Source organism: Loxodonta africana, chromosome 3 (assembly GCF_030014295.1).
Source record: "Loxodonta africana isolate mLoxAfr1 chromosome 3, mLoxAfr1.hap2, whole genome shotgun sequence".
Classification (NCBI taxonomy): Eukaryota; Metazoa; Chordata; class Mammalia; order Proboscidea; family Elephantidae; genus Loxodonta; species Loxodonta africana.
The window spans coordinates 47,572,833-47,592,813 of NC_087344.1; the positions used below are offsets into that span (position 1 = coordinate 47,572,833).

The following is a 19,981-nucleotide window of genomic DNA, read 5'->3' on the forward strand; positions in this document are numbered from 1 at the left end:
TGCTATGTTTGAGTCCATTGTTGCAGCCACTGTGTCAATCCATCTTGTTGAGGGTTTTCCTCTTTCTCACTGGCCCTCTACCAAGCATGATGTCCTTCTCCAGGGACTGGTGCCTCCTGATAACATGTCCAAAGTAAGCCAGAGGAAGTCTCATTAGCCTTGCTTTTAAAGAGCGTCCTGGCTGTACTTCCTCTAAGACTGATTTGTTCTTTTGGCAGTCCACGGTATATTCAATATACTTCACCAATGCCACATTTCAAATCTATCATTTCTTCGGTCTTCCTTATTCATTGTTCAGCTTCTCCATGCATATGAGGTGATTGAAAATACCATGGTTTGGGTCAGGTGCACATTAATCCTCAAAGTGACGTCTTTGCTTTTTAACACTTTAAAGAAGTCTTTTGCAGCAAATTTGCCCAATGCTCAATGTTGTTTGATTTCTTTGGTGCTCCTCCTGAAATGGGCATTGATTGCGGATCCAAGTAAAATGAAATTCTTCACAACTTCAGTATTTTCTCCACTTAGAGATTTTACTTATCCATCCAGTTGTGGGGATTTTTGTTTTCTTTATGTTGAGGTGTAATCCATACTGAAGGCTGCAGTCTTCGGTCTTCGTCAGTAAGTGCTTCAAGTCCTCTTCACTTTCAGCAAGCAAGGTTGTGTCATCTGATATCACAGGCTGTTAATGAGTCTTCTGGTAATCCTGATGCCACTTTCTTCTTCATACAGTCCAGTTTCTCGGATTATTTGCTCAGCATATAGATTGAATAAGTATGGTGAAAAGATACAACCCTGACACATACCTTTCCTCATTTTAAACCACACAGTATCCCCTTGTTCTGTTCGATCGACTGTCTCCGGATCTATGTACAGGTTCCACATGAGCACAATTAAGTGTCTTGGAATTCCCATTCTTTACAATGTTATCCACAGTTTGTTATGTTTCACACAAGTCGAATGCTTTTGAATAGTCAATAAAGTACAGTTAAACATCTTTCTGGTATTCACTGCTTTTATCCAAGACCCATCTGACATCAGCAATGATATCCCTTGTTCCACTTCCTCTTTTAAATCTGGCTTGAATTTCTGGTATATTCCCTGTCAATGTACTGCTGCAACTGTTCTTTTTTGTTCTTTTTTTTAAGTATCTTCAACATATTTTTACTTGTCTGTTATATTAATGATATTGTTCAGTAATTTCCACATTACTTTGGATCACCTTTCTTTGGAATAGACAAGTATATGCATCTCTTTCAGTTGGTTGGCCAGGGAGCTGTCTTCCAAATTTCTCGGCATAGACTAGTGAGTGCATTGCATCTGTTTGTTGAAACATTTCAATTGGTATTCCATCAATTTCTGGAGTATTGTTTTTCACCAATGCCTTCAGTATAGCTTGGACCTCTCTCTTCAGTACCATCAGTTGTTGATCATATCCTACCTCCTGAAATGGTTGAACGTTGACCAATTCTTTTTGGTACAATGACTCTATATAGTGACTTCTATCTTCTTTTGATGCTTCCTGTATCGTTCAATTTTTTGCCCATAGAACCCTTCAATTTTGCCACTTGAGGCTTGAGTTTTTTCTTCAGTTCACTCAGCTTTGGAAATTCCAAGTATGTTCTCCCTTTTGGTTTTCTAACTCCAGATCTTTACACATTTCATTACAATGCTTTACTTTGTCTTCTGGAGCCCCTCTTTGAAATCTTCTGTTCAGCTCTTTTACTTTATCATTTCTTCCTTTTGCTGTAGCTACTCTATGTTCAAGAGCAAGTTTCAGAGTCTCTTCTGACATCCATTTTGGTCTTTTCTTTTCCTTACTTTTTGATGACCTCCTGCTTTCTTCATGTATAATATCCTCGGTGTCATCCTACAACTCGGTCATTAGTGTTCAATGCATCAACTCTATTCTTGAGATGGCCTCTAAATTCAGGTGGAATATACTCAAGGTCGTATTTTGGCTCTCATAGACTTGTTTTAATTTTCTTCAGCTTCAACTTGAACTTGCATATGAGCAGTTGATGGTCTGTTCCACAGTCGGCCCCTGGCCTTGTTCTGACTGATGATATTGAGCTTTTCTATTGCCTGTTTCCACAAATACAGTCATTTTATTCCTATGTATTCCAACCGGTGAGGTTCATATGTGTAGTTGCAGTATATGTTGCTGAAAAAAGGTATTTGCAATGAAGAAATCATTGGTCTTGAAAACTTCTATCATGCCGTCTCTGGTGTCATTTCTATCACCAAGGCCATATTTTCCAACTACTGATCCTTCTTTTTTGTTTCCAGCTTTCACATCCAATCACCAGTAAGTATCAATGCACCCTGATTACATGTTTGATCAATTTCAGACTGAAGAAATTGGTAAAAATCTTCAGTTTCTTCATCTTTGACATTAGTGGTTGGTAGGTAAATTTGAATAATAGTTGTATTAACTGGTCTTCCTTGTAGGTATATGAATATTATCCTATCACTGATAGCATTGTACTTCAGGATTGATCTTGAAATGTTCTTTTTGACGATGAATGTGACGCCATTCCTCTTCAATTTGTCATTCCTGGAATGGTAGACCGTATGATTGTCTGTTTCAAAATGGCTGAAAACAGTTCATTTCAGCTCGTTACTGCCTAGGATATCGATCTTCATGTATTCCATTCCATTTTTGATTTCTTCCAATTTTCCTTGATTGGTACTTTGTACATCCCATGTTCCGATTACCAATGGATATTTGCAGCTGTTTCATCTCATTTGAAGTCATGTCACATCAGCAAATGAGGGTCTCAAAAGTTTTACTCCATCCACATCACTAAGGTCAACTCTACTTTGGGAGGCAGCTCGTCCCCAGTTGTATTTTGAGTACCTTCCAACCTGAGGGGCTCATCTCCCGGCACTATATCAGACAATGTTCTGCTGCTATCCATAAAGTTTTCACTGGCTAATTCTTTTCAGAAGTAGACTCCCAGTCCCTTCTTCCCAGCCTATCTTAGTCTAGAAGTTCTGCTGAAACCCATCCAGTATGGGTGACACTACTGGCATTTGAAATACCAGTGGCATAGCTTCCAGCATCACAGTAATAGGCAAGCCACCAGATACAACAAACTGACAGGCGAGTGGTGGCTCCTCTGTCACACAGCTTGATATCTGTATCTGGGATAATATGAATTTATTTCTGAGTTGCCTGGACTCTGCACATAATGTAATTACTATTTGATATCAAGGCTATTCCTTAAAGACATATTTAGGGCAGTTCTGAAAGTTACTCGTTATGTCGTTGAGTGCCTTCGAGTTGGTTCCAACTCAAAACGACCCTATGCACGACAGAACAAAACATTGCCCGATTCGTTCATTCTTTTGGCAGTCCATGGTATATTTAATATTCTTCATCAACACCACAATTCAAAGGCATCAATTCTGGAAATATGAAAATAGATTGTAAGCTTTTGGGGAAAAGGAAATGTTTTGGTTTTGGTAACCGAAAGTGCTGCGTGTGCCTAACGGCCCTTATAAAAATGTAAATAAAAGTAATATGATTACCTGAATTAGAAAGACTTCACAATAACCCCATGAGGAGATGCTATTATCCCTAGTTTGTAGCTGACAATCTGGGACTCAGAGATTCTATTTACTTGCCAAGCTTACTTACTCTGAACCACAACATTGGAAAATATCTATCCTCACTAGTAATCAAAGAAGGTCAGATTAAGGCGGCATTGGGAGACAAATTTATATTTACTAAGTTAGCAAAAAAGATGTTTTTAAGGTCAGACCCAATGTTGGCAAGAGGCAGAGAAATTCACATGCTCACTCTGCTGCTAACAATACATAATTCAATCGGCATTGTCCTTTTGCAAAGAAATGGGATGACACCCAGAAAACAGTCATGAACTACTTCTATTCTTGGTCCTACTAACTTCCTATTGGAATTTATCCCAAGGAAAATTTAAAAGATACAAAATGCCAGAGCTATCAAAGTATATGCCCAGTTGCAGTATTTGACAGTGGCAAAAAGCTGAAAACAAGCTAGGTAACCATTAGAGAAAGAACTTATCAAAAATATGGTAACACCACATAAAGCAATAGTTTGAAGTCATTAAAAGGGCATTGAATGAGAATTTTGAAGATTATGTGAAAGTACAGAAAACATTTATTAAAAATCCAAACCAAACCCATTGCCGTCCAATTCATTCCCAACTCACAGTGACCAGCTTTAAGTAAAAATAGACCTAAACAGTATGCCCACCACCTGTCAGTTGGTTTGTTGTACTATGATGCTGAAAGCTATGCCGGCAAATCTCAGCAGAGTCACCCATGGTAGCCAGGCTTCAGTGGAGCTTCCAGACTAAGACAGACTAGGAAGAAAGGCCTGGTGATTTACTTCAAAAATTAGCCAATGAAAACCTTTTGGATCACACCAGAACCTTGTCTGACTCACTTTGGACACATAATCAGGAAGGACCAGGCCCAGAACATTATGTTTTGTGAAGTATAGGGCCTACAAGGATGTGAGAGACATTTGGTGAGATGTATTGGCACAATAACCACGACAATGGACTTGAACATGCCAGATGACGCAGGACCAGGCACTGTTTCATTCTGTTGTACATGGAGTTGCCATGAGTTGGAGATGACTGGATGGCAACTTCAAAAACAGCAAACAGTATGCTTACCTGGCACCATGGAGTTGAACTCATAGCCACCCTATGGGACAGAGTAGAACTGCCCCTGCAGGGTTTCCAAGGCTGTAATGTTTATGGAAGTAGAATGCCACATCTTTCTCCCATGGAGTGGCTGGTAGGTTCAAACCACCCACCTTTCACTTAGCAGCTGAGCACTTAACCACTGCACCACCAGGACTCCTTAGTATGCTTACAGCATGCACAAATATGGCTGCACTAAGCCGGGCACCAAGGATGAACTGCAGACATGAAAATGAACTGTGGGAGAGGCAGGAAGCAGGAAGGTCGCCCTCCCTGGGGAAGTCCCACCAAGGAGAACCTGTTCCTCTGGGAGCAGGAGACTGACGAACACATTGACCCAATTTCATCAACTTCAAAAAAAAGTTGCCAACTTTTTAGGAAGGATCTCATATGTTTAATTGGGGGCTAGCTTATTTTCCCTTACACTCACTCATTCATTCATTCCACACATTGCAGTGGAGCTCTTTCTCTCTGACAGATACAGCTTTACATGAGGTGATTGGGGAAGGCTGCCCTAAGGCAGCAAGACGTGGACTGAGACCTGGTGGGTGAGAAGGAGCCAACGGGAAGCATCATAGTAACAACGGCAATAGTAATAGTTAGCATTTGTTGGGACTAGGTTAAAGGCTTCATGTATTGTCTCTTGGGATACTGTGAGCTTCTTGTTGTTGTGGTGTGCCATCAAGTTGATTCCAACTCTAGCGATCCTACAGGACAGAGTAGAACTACCCCATAGGGTTTCCTAGGCAGTAAGCTTTACCAGAGCAGATCGCCAGGTCTTTTCTTCTGAGGAGCCACTGGTGGGTTTGAACTCCCGACCTTCTTTTTAGTAGCCAAGTGCTTAACCATTGTGCCACCAAGCTGCTTTACCATGAGCTAGGGACCAATATAAAGCCAAAATACCAAACCAGTTGCTGCCCAGTTGGTTCTGACTCATGGCAACCTCATGTGTGTCAGAGTAGGACTATGCTCCATAGGGTTTTCTACTGCTGATTTTTTTGGGAATTGGATCACCAGGCTTTTCTTCCAAGTCCCTCTGGGTAGACTTGAACCACCAACCTTTCAGTTAGTAGCTGAGTATGTTAATCATTTGTACCTTCCAGGGACTCCTGAGGGTCCATTATAGCTCCATTTATAGAGGAAGAAACCAAGGCTTATAAAGCTCAGCTTGTTCAAGGTCTTTTAGCTAGTAGGCAGAAATAAAACCCATTGTGATTTAATCTCAAGTCTGTCCAACTCCAGTGTTGACACACTTAACCAATTAACTCTTTCAACTTCCAATGTCTAAAATGTGCACACGTGGAAATACCTCCCCAATATTATGTGCAATCATAATGAGTTCGCCCAACTCCTGAAACTTTTCAGAACCACCCCCGCCCCCCTACACACACCGGCCAGGAACCTTGAGTCTAAGTCCTTTCTGTATTCTGGTAGGCTTCACCACTCTGGACATGGTGAAGGGAACTCTATCTGCCCTTGCCATGTGACTGCTAAGGCCTGGGGTCTGTGCAAGGTCAGAATGGCTGGAATCTATGAAACAGTCATAAGGAGTAGACACATGTACAAAGATGCATGCTCAAGGTTGTTCATCACAGGTTGCTTAAAATAGCAAAAAGGTGGAAACAACTTGAATGCCTGTCAATACCAAAACCCAAACTAAACTAAACCCACTGCTATTGAGTTGATTCTGACACATAGTGACCCTGTAGGACAGAGAAGAACTGCCCCATAGGGTTCCCAAGGCCATAAATCCGTTTTATTTATTCTAGTTATTATACTTTAGATGAAGGTTTATAGAACACACTAGCTTCTCATTAAACAATTAGTACACATATTGTTTTGTGACATTGGTTACCAACCCCATAACATGTCACCACTCTTCCTTCTCAACCTTGGGTTCCCTATTACCAGCTTTCCTGTCCCCTCTTGCCTTCTAGTCCTTGTCCCTAGGCTGGTGTGCCCCTTTAGTCTTGTTTTGTTCTATGGGTCTGTCTAAGCTTTGGCTGAAGGGTGAACCTCAGGAGTGACTTCATTGCTGAGCTAAAAGGGTGTCTGTGGGTCGTACTCTCAGAGTTTCTCCAACCTCTGTCAAGCCAGTAAGTCTGGCCTTTTTTGTGTGAGTTAGAATTTTGTTCTACCTTTTTCTTGAGCTTTGTCTGGGACCCTCTATTGTGATCCCTGTCAGAGCAGTCCGTGGTGGTAGCTGGGTACCACCTAGTTGTACGTGACTCAGTCTAGTGGAGGCTGTGGTCCATTAGTCCTTTGGACTAATCTTTCCCTTGTGTCTTTGGTTTTCTTCATTCTCCCTTGCTTCCTACAGGATGAGACCAGTGGTGCATCTTAGATGACCGTTCACAAACTTTTAAGACCCCAGACACTACTCACTGAAGTAGAAAGTAGAACATTTTCTTTATAAACCATGTTATGCCAATTGAGTTAGATGTTCCCTGAGACAATGGTCCCCACAGCCCTCAGCCCAGTAATTTGGTACCCCAGGGAGTTTGGATGTGTCTATGGAGCTTCCATGACCTTGCCAAGGCTGTAAATCTTTACAGAAGCAGACTGCCACATCTTTCTACCATAGAGCAGCTGGGGGGTTTGAACCACTACCTTTCTGCTAGCAACCGAGTGCTTAACCGCTGTGCCATCAGTGCTCCTGCCTGTCAGTAAGAGACGGTTAAATAAATTATGGTTCATACAACTAGAATTCATTGAAAATGACAATTTAGATGTGTTCTCAATAGAGTTATCTCTGGGAAGAGGTCTTTCAGATGGTTTTGTTGTTAGTTGGTTATACCGTGGTGGCTTCCATATTGCTATGATGCTGGAAGCTCTACCACTGACAGTTCAAATACTATTAGGGTCACCCATGGTGGACAGTTTCAGCAGACTAAGGCAGACTGGGAAGAAAGGCCTGGCAATCTACTTCTAAAAATTAGCCAGTGAAAACCCTATGGATCACAACAGAATACTGTCCAAGTTAGTGCTAGAATGTGAGTCCCTAGGCTGGAAGGCACTGCACTATGGCCTCAACAATGGACTCAAACATGCTAACGATCACGAAGATGGTGCAGGACTGGGCAACGCATTTTGCTGTGTTATATATAATGAGTTGGAATCAATTTGATGGCAACTAACAATAGTCATTAGTGTTATTCACCAAATTTTATTCCTCTCTCTGGGTCTCCCTTGTGGCTGAGCAAGGGATTGCACTTCCTGCTCCCTCTTGTGGCTGGAGAGGTCATGTGACTGGATCTGGCCAATGACTCATGGGAGGTAGCACCATATAAGTGCCTGTGAGAGACCCTCCAGAAAGCTCCCTCTCATTCTCCCCCACCCACTGGGCAACTGGCAACATGTGAGGCAGTGACTTCTTTGTTGGCTTGGGTGCTGCTGACCTATGAACCTAAAGAATGAGTGAGAAAGCACCTTTGTCATTTTAAGACGCTGAGCTTTGGGGCATTAGTTGTTATAATAGCATAGCTGAGACTATCCTCACTAAAGCAATGCTTGTTAATATTATTTTAATTTTTAAAAAATAGGGAGTATTTGTTATTATTATAATCAGAAAACATAAAGCTATTTTCATGCTGAGAAACAAGAATGGTGATGGCTTATGGAATCGCAGAAGACTCCTGCCGTCAGGGACCCCTCTGCAGGAGATCCATGCCAAGAGCCAGGTTCTTGTGCCCCCACCCTGGGCCCAAGTCCTCTGTCTCCCTGGCTAGAGTCTGTGATTTTGGGGTGATGACCACAGGGTCTGCCTTCAGTAGTTTCCCATCCGTTGGCTGGTAGGCTCCTGACCCCGAGAAGTTCCAGGCAGGAGAGGTGAATATGTCTGTGCAGCAGGTCCCCACTCTTAGGAACTCAACTCAAAGATACCATGTTCTCGATATTATTTGGTCTGAAACTAGACACATTTGTTAAATGGGGAAGATGGTTTCTGGATCCAATAGAGGGACAGGTGGCTTCTCAGAGTCCACAGTTGTAGAAGTACGGACCGTAGGAGATGAGGGGGCATGGGAGATGATCCAGTCCTCACCTCCTACAGAGATTTCAGGCCTTTCTGTATGGTCTACATCCCCAGGAGGAGAAGAAAGCTACAGGTGGTGGGAGAAGAGCGTTTGAGTTTCATTTCTTCCATAGAGCATTGGCCACATCAAATGTGCATGTGTGAGAAAGGGGAGAATGCTCAGACTTTCTGCCCAGCTGCAAGCTCAGTTCCTCCCCTCCACCTGTGCCCCAGAGGAATGCTTGCTTCTCAAGCAGCTACATTCTTTTACTTTTCCTCAATCTTTGGGAAGGTCGATATTGAGCTCCCATTTTACAGAAACCTAAACTGAGGCTCTGGGGGCTGAAGCAAGGTCCCCAAGTCATATGGATGGCAAGTGACAGAGCCAGGGCTCCATCCAGACCACCCACCTCCCAGAGTGCTAATCCCTCAGGGCATAGTCCTTTCTTAGACCCCAAGTGGCTGGTAGGACCAGACAGCACCCCTGTTAGGGAAGTGGGCATTGCCTGGATCAGGCACTGAGAGAAGGACCATGTGACAAATTTACGCCCATGACCCTGGCCTGCCCCTGCTGCCCCCTCAACTTGTGAACTGACCTCTCCAGATCTTGACCTCACACTACACCACTACCTATCCTCCAAAGTCCAACTGTGTTGTCCTTCCTAATTTAGGCACTCAACCTGAACTGTTCCCCATTTTGCACCCTGCTTTTTACACGGCCATCCCCTCTTTATCATTCTGACCTCAGCTCCAATATCATCTCCTCTGAGAGGCTTCACCTGCCATCCCAGCCAAGGCAGGTGAAGCCTCCCAGTGTCTCCATTCAATCTCCACACGGCCCCTTCCTCATCTGACCTTGATCTTTGTTCCTATAGCTACATTTCTGTCTATCCACCTTCTGCCATTAATCTGTCTCTCTTTCTCATTCCCCTTCCCCCTCTGCAATAGGCTATCTATTCCATGAGTTCAGGGACCTGGCCCAGCTCATCCTGTCTGTGTCCTGGCCCAGCTCATCCTGTCTGTGTCCTAGCACTGGGCACAGTGTTCAGCACGAAGCAAGAGTTCAGTCAATACTTGTCAGTGGAGGAGTGAATGAACACCTGGTGGCTTCTAGTGCTCCCCCATGTCTCCTGCTGTGTCCTGCCTGCATGGCCCGCTTCCTTCTGACCCAGCTCCCCGGGAGGGGGCCTCCCACTTGCATTCAGGTTGTTCAATTTCTCCAAGCTGTTGTCATGGATCCAGGGCTGGGCATGTACTGGTGAACAGGATGGTTTCAGGTATCTCAGCTCCAGGGAGATGGCAGGTGACCAGGCCTCGGGACCTCCTCCAGCTCCTCTCCAGACCCCCTTCCCAGGAACACTGACCGTTCCTGCATCTCTCCCTGACCTACTTGCCCTCTTCTGACACACACTTTGTGGCTTGGTGGCCTATGAGGCCCTTTCTACCCACGGAGGCTGGCCCAGAGCAGTCTCCAGAGACTAGGGTAAGCCTGCTTGCGGCAGCGAGCCTGGGATGATGGCTGTTGCTTGGGATGCCCCAGAACCCCACTTGACCATAGGGAAGCCTCTTTCCTTGCTCCCCAAAGATGGTGCTCATCCCCTGAAGGGTGGCTCAGGCTGGAAACAAACAAGTGTTGGGCCAGAGGGTCATGCTTGGGAGATGCCCTAAATATAAAACTCCAGGGCCAGCTTCAGGTAGGACATCTCACTCTGGCCCACCTGCAATGGGCCCTGGTCCCTGTCATGACAGCCTCCAGGGTTTACAAAGGCCAGGATGGTGTGGCCCACTTAGGGTGAGGATACTGGCAGGGAAAGGGGCAGGTAGTTTGACCTCCTGTCCAGGTCTGAGCTCCTGGTTGGGCCAAAGCCCTGTGTTTCTAAATGAGGCGCCGGCAGCTCCTGGCTGGGCCTCTGGCCTGGGAGACTTTCCTGAGCATCCACCCTGCACGCTCTCACCTGCGGTGGCAGTGGCAGTGGTTGGGGAGAGAGGCAGGTGGTAACCCCCTTGAGAGGTAACAGCCACGGGTGGGAGCCGACGCCGCCACCTGAGAGTGGGTGAGGAGCAGGTTAGCTGGGTGAAAAGTTCACTGCGAGGGGAGCTGTCTGTTTCCCTCGCTTAATTTATCCACTATTTGGCTAACCTTGCTCTGAACCCAGGCCCGGAGACCCCTTTCCTCTCTCCCCCGCCTCCCCACTGGGCTTCCGCCCGCCACCAGACCTCCCGCCCCGCGCCAAGAGGCGGGGGACATGCTGGCCTTGAAGAGGCCTCAGGCCTGCGGCCGCCAGAGGAAAGAAGTTGGCTGCCTGGCCAGTCAATTATTTATGACCTGAGCCTTCCCATCCTTAGTAACCAAAATAAAGTCCGGTTACTGGTGAGATCCAGGCCCCCAAACGCCAGACATCCGACGCACGCACAGAAGGCGCCCCACCCGCCCGCCTTCACCAAACACACAACTGCTCAGGGGACAGTGACCTTTCTTCAGGGGCCATCTGTCATCTGTGCCTTGGGCAGGAGCTGGACACATGGACCAGCTGGTCACGGAGGGGAGGCCAGCCTCCTCCCCTGGCCCTGGGTGGCCTCCAGGCCTTCCGTCTGTCCAGGGTGCTCCGGGGCTGGTCATTGCAGACCTTTTTGAGTTGAGTTCTCTTTTTTTTTTCTGATATGTGGCAGGCATATTGAGGCCAGGAATAAAGAGAGAGATGGGTGTGTGGACGAGGTGGGAGGCATGGGAGGTGGGAGACACACATAACAGTGACAGCCACCATGGACTACCAGGGTACCTGGCCCCTCGTAAAGCACTCAACACCCAACTCTTCCCATGTCCCATGCAGGAGCCCCATATTATAGCTGAGAAGGCAGGGGACAGGGTAGTCCAGGCCCCCCTCCCTAGTCTCCAAGCCAGTACCATATTATTAAGCAAATAACACATTCCTTCTGCATTTGTTGCTGGCCTCCCCCTCCCCCAACGAGGCCCCCTCAAGAGGGCCACTATGCCAATCCGCTTCCACATGCTGCTGTAAACAACAATTACCTCAGGCAGGTGGTGGGGTGGGGGTGGGGATAAACACAGAAGGTGTGCGTTATTTGTGTAAAAATACAGTAAGTGGCAGCACAAACCCAGGTCATTCTGACCCAAAGCCAGAGCTTTCGGCCATTAGTTCCCACTCTCAGTTTTCATTAAAATCCCTGTCCAGCAACTATAAAAATAATACGTGTTCACAGCAACTACCAGAAACACACACATATATGAAGAATGAATCATCTTGTCCCCACCCCACTCCCACATATTTCAGGTGACCTTCTGCCGCTTTCTCCGTACTCATACAAATACACACAAACGTGTGAGCGTGTGTACAAAGACTCCCTGTACACATTCCTCTGCAGCTATATACTAACAATACAGCATGGGCAACCCCCAAGTCCAACACATTTGAGTCATTCTTTTTATTTGTTGTTGTTAGTTGCCATTGAGTCCGACTCATGGCGACCCCATGCACAACAGAACGAAAGGTTGGCGGGTCCCACACCATCCCTATGATTGGTCGTGGGTCAGACCACTAGGATCCATAGGGTTTTCACTGGTTGATTTTTAGAAGTAGATTGCCAGGCCTTTCTTCCTAGCCATCTAAGTCTGGAAGTTCAGCTGAAACCTGTCTGGCATCATAGCAGCACCCAAGCCTCCACGGACAGCTGAGTGGTGGCTGCTCATGAGGTGCACTGGCCAGGAATTGGCCCTGGGTCTCCTGCAGGGAAGGCAAGAATTCTACCACTGAACTACCGCTACCTCAAGGTCTTTTTAACAGCAGCATAATATTCCCATCTGGTTAAGTCCCCATCATATTTATATACTTTTGCATTGAGGTAGAACTTGATACAGTGAGGTCCATGATTCTGACACATACAGCTCAATAAACTTTCCGTGTTATATCGCCGGGTGACCACCACCGAGATCACCACACAGAACACTTCCACCCCCAGAAGCTTCTCTCCTGCCCCTCCCAGGCTATACCGGCCCCAAAGATGATCACTAGTGTTACTCAATCTCCATAGGTTAGATGCACCTGTTTTTAAACTTCCTTTAAGTGGTATCATACAGAAGAGTGTTTCATATTTAGCTGCTTTTTGCTCAATATTTGTGAGATCCATCCAGGTTTTTGCACATAGCAGGAATACATTCATTTTCATCGCTGTGTACTATCCCATTGTATGACTATACCGTAATTTACCTATGCTACTATGATGGAGGAAACCCTAGTGGGGTAGGGGTTAAGAGCTAACCAGGAGATTGGCAGTTCAAATCCACCAGGTGCTCCTTGGAAACTCTGTGGGGCAGTTCTGGTCTGTCCTATAGGGTCGCTATGAGTTAGAATCGACTCGATGGCAGTGGGTTTGATTTTTTTTGGTACTATGATGGAAAAAAGGAACCCCCGTGGCACAGTGGTTAAGCCCTTGGTTGCTGAGAGGTTGGTGGTTCGAACCTACCAGCCACTCCTCGGGAGAAAGATGTGGCAGCCTGTCTGCTTCCATAAAGATTATAGCCTTGGAAACCCTGTGGGACGTTCTACTCTGTCCTATAGAGTCGTTACGAGTTGGAATCGACTAGAAGGCAACGGGTATGATGATGGAAATTTGCTTTATTTCTGGCTTTCCCCAACACAAACAATACTGCAGTAAGGATCTTTATACGTACTGTTTTGTGTACTAGCACTTTTATTACTAAAGGATGGAAGCATGTTTCTGTTTTTGATGAGAATGAAAGTTTTACTTAAATGTTTGACCAGGGATATTCCTTCTATTCTGGAAATTCTTTCAGCAAAATTTGTGGCACCCTCTGGCTGTAGCAGCTCAGAACGAGCCTGTTAGACCTTGCCCAGAATGGCAAAGTCTTTATCCTTTGGACAATGGGGAGCCATTGAAGGTTCTAAGCAGGGAATGGGCTGGTTATATCTTTGTTCTAGAAAGGACTCCTTGGCACCTTGGTGTGGTGCCCATGGCATGGGACAACCTGGAGGTACACAACCCTCTTAGGGGACCATCCAATGATCCAGGTGAGGTGGGGGCCTTTGTGAACTAGGGTACGGGGGTAGGGAGAGGGGTGAGCCCTGGACAATGGAGGGGAAGAACCGGCTGGACTTGGTTGAGGGTGCAGCTCAGGAGTTCTTGGGGCTAGGGGCAGGATACTGGAAGAGCTTGGCAGAATAAGAGGACAGAGGGGTTTAGCGGACTTGTTCCTGTGTCACCTGGTGCCTCAGGCCCCATGAGGGCGACCGTATCTCAGGGCTGTGGGGTGCCGAGGAATGAGCCCTACCTTAGAGGCAGAAGACTGAAGGGTTGAGTCCTGCTCCATTCTTTTTCTTTTCTATTTTTCTGCTTTTACTTGTAAATGCCTTTTGTTTTATGCTGAATTTATCCCCAGACCATACGTTGTTTCTTGCATTTCTTTTGGGATCTTTTTTTCTTCCGTGCAAGCTGGTATAGGAACAAGTTATTCTTTTTCAGTAAGGATCACCTCAGTGTGGCAGGGGGAGCGCATGTATGGTTCACACAACCATGAGCTGTGTAAGTCCGGCATCGCATCTCAGGGGCTCTGTACCCCTGGATGTGTTCAGTGACCAGTGTTTACATCAAGACCCTCCAGTTCAGCATTACACCCTGACTTTTTAAGCATGTGCAGCAAAAACTCAGCACACTTTTTGGGCCACCGACCCTGTGTGACCACCTGCGCTGTTTGGCCTGGGTGCACCTACCAACTCCACCATTTTACACATTGCTTCCGCAAGGTCACATCTTTCAGATCCTTGGTGGCTTTTTGGATTTGCACACTGTCTTAGTTTCTTAATGCTGCTGCAACAGAAATACCACACATGGGTGCGTTTCACGAACAGAAATTTGTTTTCTCACTGTTAGGAGGCTAAATCCAAAAAAAAAAAAAAAACCCAAACCCCTTGCCGTCAAGTCCGGCTCTTAGCAACCCTATAAGAGTAGAACTGCCCCATAGAGTTTTCAAGGAGTGCCTGATGGATTTGAACTGCTGACCTTTTGGTTAGCAGCTGTAGGTCTTAACCACCAGGGTTTCCACTAGGAGGCTAGAAGTGCGAATTCAGGGCACCAGCTCTAGAGGAAGGCTTTCTCTCTCTGTCAGCTCTGTCTCAGCTTCTGTTCCTTGGTGATCTTCATGTGATGTGCGTTGTCCTCTCTGTTTGTGATTCCTTCTCTGTGCCTGATCAGCTTGGTTTATATCTCAAAGGTGGTTGGGTTAAGAACATCCTACACTGGTATGGTACATTAACATAACAAATAAAGTCCTATTCCCAAATGGGATTACATCCACAGGCATAGGAGTTTAGGATTTACAACACATATTTTGGGGGGCACAATTCGATCTGTAACACATTCCCTTTGTGGCCTGGGCAGTTCTATATTCTTAAAAGGGACCCGAAGATTTACCTCATGATTTGCACGATGTTGTGGGGTTTTCAAGGAGCCCTGGTAGGTCAGTGGTTAAAGCACTTGACTGCTAACCAAAGGTCAGTGGTTCAAATCTACCGGCTGCTCATGGGAGAAAGATGTGGCAGTCTGCTTCCGTAAAGATTACAGCCTTAGAAATCCTGTGGGGCAGTTCTACTCTGTCCTATAGGTTTGCTATGAGTCAGAATTGACTCCACGGCAATGTTACTATTATTACTATTATTTTAATGGGTGGGGTTTTCTGAAGGGTGATCCATTTTCAGAGATGCCCTAGGGCGGCTTACAGGAGGAGGAAGGGAGTCCTGCCCCATTCTTATCTGCTTGCTCTGTGTGGTGTCCACTCCCAGAATCCTGACTTCTTCCTCCCTCAAATGGAAACCAACCCGGCCTCACACATGTGGTGGGAAGGGAAGCCGCAGGAGTGGAAACCCGGAAGTGTTATGTGAACATCAAAGTACAGTAGAAACACTGTGAGTTATTATTGTGACATCCTGCTCTGCCTGGAGCGGGGCTGGCGGGGCCCTCCATCACGTACACACAGGTCCGGATTAAGGCATGTGTGGGCCCTAAACACTATAATCTGTGGTGCCCCCTCCTCTGTTTACTCACACATTTGAATGGGATACATGAGTTGTTTTTTAGGTGCCGTGGAGTCGATTCCGACTTACAGTGACCATATGTACAACACATTGAAACACTGCCTGGTCAGGCATCAAAAAAAAAAAACACAAAAAACAAAAAACGTTGCCTTGGAGTTGATTCTGACTCACAGCAACTCTATAAGACAAAGTAATCTTCTCCATAGAGTTTCCAAGGAGTGCGTGGTGGGTTCAAACTGCCAACCTTTTGGTTAGCAGCCATAGCTCTTAACCACTAGGCCACCATTGTTTCTGAGTTAGATATATACACAGGTATATATGTGTGTGTATGTGTGTGTGTGTCTTAGCTATCCACGATGTAACTTCTTTTTGAATTCAACTATAACGTTAGTGATTGAACTCAAAAGTGGACTATGTCATTTTAGCAGAATGAGGTGAACTGGATTATAAAATTTTTAGTGGGTGCAGGGTACTAAGATTTTTACTGTATACCACGTTTTCCACAAAAAGGCTATTCCACAGATTCCACAACAAAGAAAATGAGTCAGTGAACTTAGTGGTTTCAACCATTCATGTAAAATTCTGTTGATCCCCCACAACAAAAAATTGACTTTCACCATTTTGCTTTAAATGGCTTATATTTCAATTTTGATGCTTGTTTCATAATAAATGCCACAATTATAAATGAACACACGAAAAGATGTCATTAAAGACAGTTTAATATCAAAACAAATATTACAACAAATTACTATATTTTATTTTGGTTAAAGTGTTCAATTGCTAACCAAAAGGTCAGTGATTCAAACCCACCATTGACTCCTTGGGAGAAAGATGTGGCAGTCTGATTTCATAAAGATTTACAGCCTTGGAAACCCTATGGGGGCAGTTCTACTCTGCTCTATAGGGTTACTATGAGTCGAAATTGACTCGACTGCAATGGATTTGGTAGATGTATTTTTAGATAGTTCTTTCACCTCTAACATGTTAAAATTAAAAACATTTCTTTCTATTCTTTGCTCTTAGAAATTCTTCCAAGATTTTGTCACAAGCTGCCAAACAACATCTATTTCCATACATAATAAGGATAGTGAATTGATTCTTTCTTGAATCATCGTTGTACACTGAGGATTTTTGAGTCTCTTTACAGTTGCTGTGAGTAGGAATTGACTTGACAGCAACAGGTTTGGTTTGGTTTGGATGGATGAAAATGAGCATTCTGTCACGCAGTTTGTGATCATTAAATTTAGGAAGACGCATAAAGTAATTTCAACATTGGGAAATACGCATGGTATTTTATCTTCTATTTTGGCTCATCCATGCCTACATGAGTAAAATTTGTCTTTCCTGGATCCGTCAACTTAGTTCTCATGTAAGAATGAAACCGTCCCACTTCTCTGCGCCTGCACTAATTTCTCGGAGGCCTTCGTACACTCTTCATCTGGTATATCTACATTGTTTAAGAACGAAAATCTACTTGAAAGAACTTCATACACTTCCACCCCTCTTTTCATGCAAGATTCAAGTGTGTCAATGATGGTGTGATATGGGGTTAGGAGAAACTGACCTCTGGCCCTCATTGATACCTCTGGACCACTTACATCATTTACTTATGTCTTTCTAATGCTTCTGCAATGGCGAACTGCTTGCTAATCAGTATTTGGCAGTATTTGTTTTGTTGTGCTTTCAAAATCTCTTAAATTATGTAAATGCCCTGTTAATGATTGGTAGAAATCTGTGCGTATCTTTAAATTCTGAATCTTGGGGAGTTTGACTTGTCTGATGAAAATGCTGCAATATATTATTCCACATGACCAACATAAATACATACCCTAGTGCCTGCATTTTGTTGGCGAGGTTTTCAGCTTCTCTTCTGGTGTCTCCTTTTTGTGTCTGGTCCCCAGCAGTGTTTTCTAAGGCATCTAGAATCTGAGTGTACGATTCCAGGATTGCACTGGTTGCTACAGCCTGTGCTTCCCAATGTGTATGAGAAAGATATTTTACTACTTGATTATTGCCTGAATATGTTTAAGGAACTGCCCATCGATGACTAGAGGTGGCAAAAAATGTGTAGAGCAACTGAACAGTAAAAAAAAAATTAACTGCTTCTGGACAAAAATCTCCTGTGCTACGTCCTACAAGATTAAGTGAATGCGAAGCGTGTGGTATGAAAATGGCGTATTCATTACATTCTAAAATTTTCTGTTGTGTGTCTTTATAACGCCCTGACACATTGGCAGCATTGTATAGGACTGGCCTCCGAACTCAGAAAAATGAAATTTCTCATAAATAGCAAAGTACTTGATTTGCAATTTCTTCACTGGTATGACTTTTTAAGCTAGTAAATGTGATAAACAGCTCGACAGGTTTCCCATCTGTTGGAGATACGTATCTTAAAACAAGACTTAGCTGATCTGTATGAGAAAGAGCAGGAGTGAATTCTACAGACAAGCTGAAATACAAGGCTGTACTGATTTCTGAAAATAGTTGATCAAACTTTATCACTTATTAACTTTACTAATTCTTCACACATTGTTTTAGACATATACCATGTCAAAATATGTGCTACCATATTTTGAGATGTGACCTTAAAAATGGATCAAACTGAGCAACAAGTTCAAGTAAACTCCCAAAACTTCCATTTTGTGGGAACCCAAACATTTCATATCTGCCTCGAAAAGATAGCCCACGTTCAGCGATTGTTACAATGACAGTAACAACGCTTTGCAAAACGGCTTCCAGTACTGATGGTCTTCATTAATTTGTGTTTCCAGCTCACAAGTTCAGCCAAAACAATGTCTTCAGTTTACATATGACAATATATAATCTCTGTGAACTGAACTGTTTTAATGTTCATCAATCATATTCAACTTGTACCGAACATTAAATCCGTAGCAAATCGAGAATTAAATAATTTAGGACTGAACAGTTTGCAAACAAAACAATATACAGAGCCGACTGATGGAGAATACAGGAGCCACACCCTCTTATAATTTTCATCATTAGCTTTCCACCCTAGAAATATGTTCTGGCTTCAGAACCTTGTTTTTTTGCTTACCATCCAGAAATTTTAGACACGAATATTCAAATGCTCCACTGTGATGCTGACAATTACTTGGCCCTCTTTTGATCCAATAATTGACATCATTTGAAGAAAAATTATCCCACGAAGTGGGATCTGTATTTCTGTTATTTATGGGGTCTGCAGAGATGCAACAATTTCAGATGCTAAAATAGTTTCACTTTCTACACCATTATTTATTTATTTATTTCCTACAGCAAGGAATGGATGCAGAATTTGGGACAAATTCTGTTACATTTGGAATTGTATTAGTAATTTCAGCACTAGCAGTACTAGTACAATGATTTGGACTCATTAAACTTGAGCGTTCAGAAAAGTCTCTTCCGATTTAAAATGGAAGTTAATTTTGGAATTGTCTTTAGGGATTCACAAATCCTTTCTTTTTACCTTCTGTGGGCTTTCATTTTTTGTGCTCCACTCAGTTGTTGCTATTTCATTGTACCTGGATATAAAATTGTCACTTTTTAAATTTTGGCTTTACCACAGCAAATAAATTTGAATAATTGAAAATCAATAAAATTCACAAAAGAAGTAAAATTTACTTAAAAATTTTTATATTCAAAATTGGACATTAACACAAAAATTTGTATTTGAAAATTAGTAATTAAAAAAAATAATTTGGAACATGTAATTTTGTTCTCCTGGTCTCAGATAGTCAAACGAAATAGTACTTACAAAAAAAAAAAAGCAGTTGGAAATAGTTTCATTCATTTTTCATACAACGCTTGTTGGTGGGCCTTCTGCAGATCTCCAAGAGTGTTTTTTGTCTTAAAATAATACTTAAAAACTTGCGCACTCACCTTATGTCTTTTGATGCTGCATCTTCACAGTTCATTGGACGACTGCTGATACCCGAAGGGGCTGAGAGCAATTGCAAAGAGCGTGATACAAATAGAAGGGTGTGCTCAATCTGAAGACACATTTTTGTTCGCTTTGCACAGCACAGGACCAGATATGTCATGAGTCAAGTGAGTGTAGTGCTTAGTGCATTCTTACGTGGCTGATGAGAAAGAAATGAATGTGAAGTTATACCTGATCAGTCTGAAATGAAAAGGAAAACATAATTGTTGTCGAATACAAAATTGATAAAATAGTATCAGTTTCATTTAGTGCCCTGCCACTTTCCTTC

General features: G+C 43.8%; 1 pseudogene; it reads right to left on the reverse strand.

The window, feature by feature from the left end:
- Positions 1–12,005: 12,005 nt before the first annotated feature.
- Positions 12,006–19,687, reverse strand: LOC104846182 (large ribosomal subunit protein uL22-like; annotated as a pseudogene).
- Between the last annotated feature and the right edge of the window lie 294 nt (positions 19,688–19,981).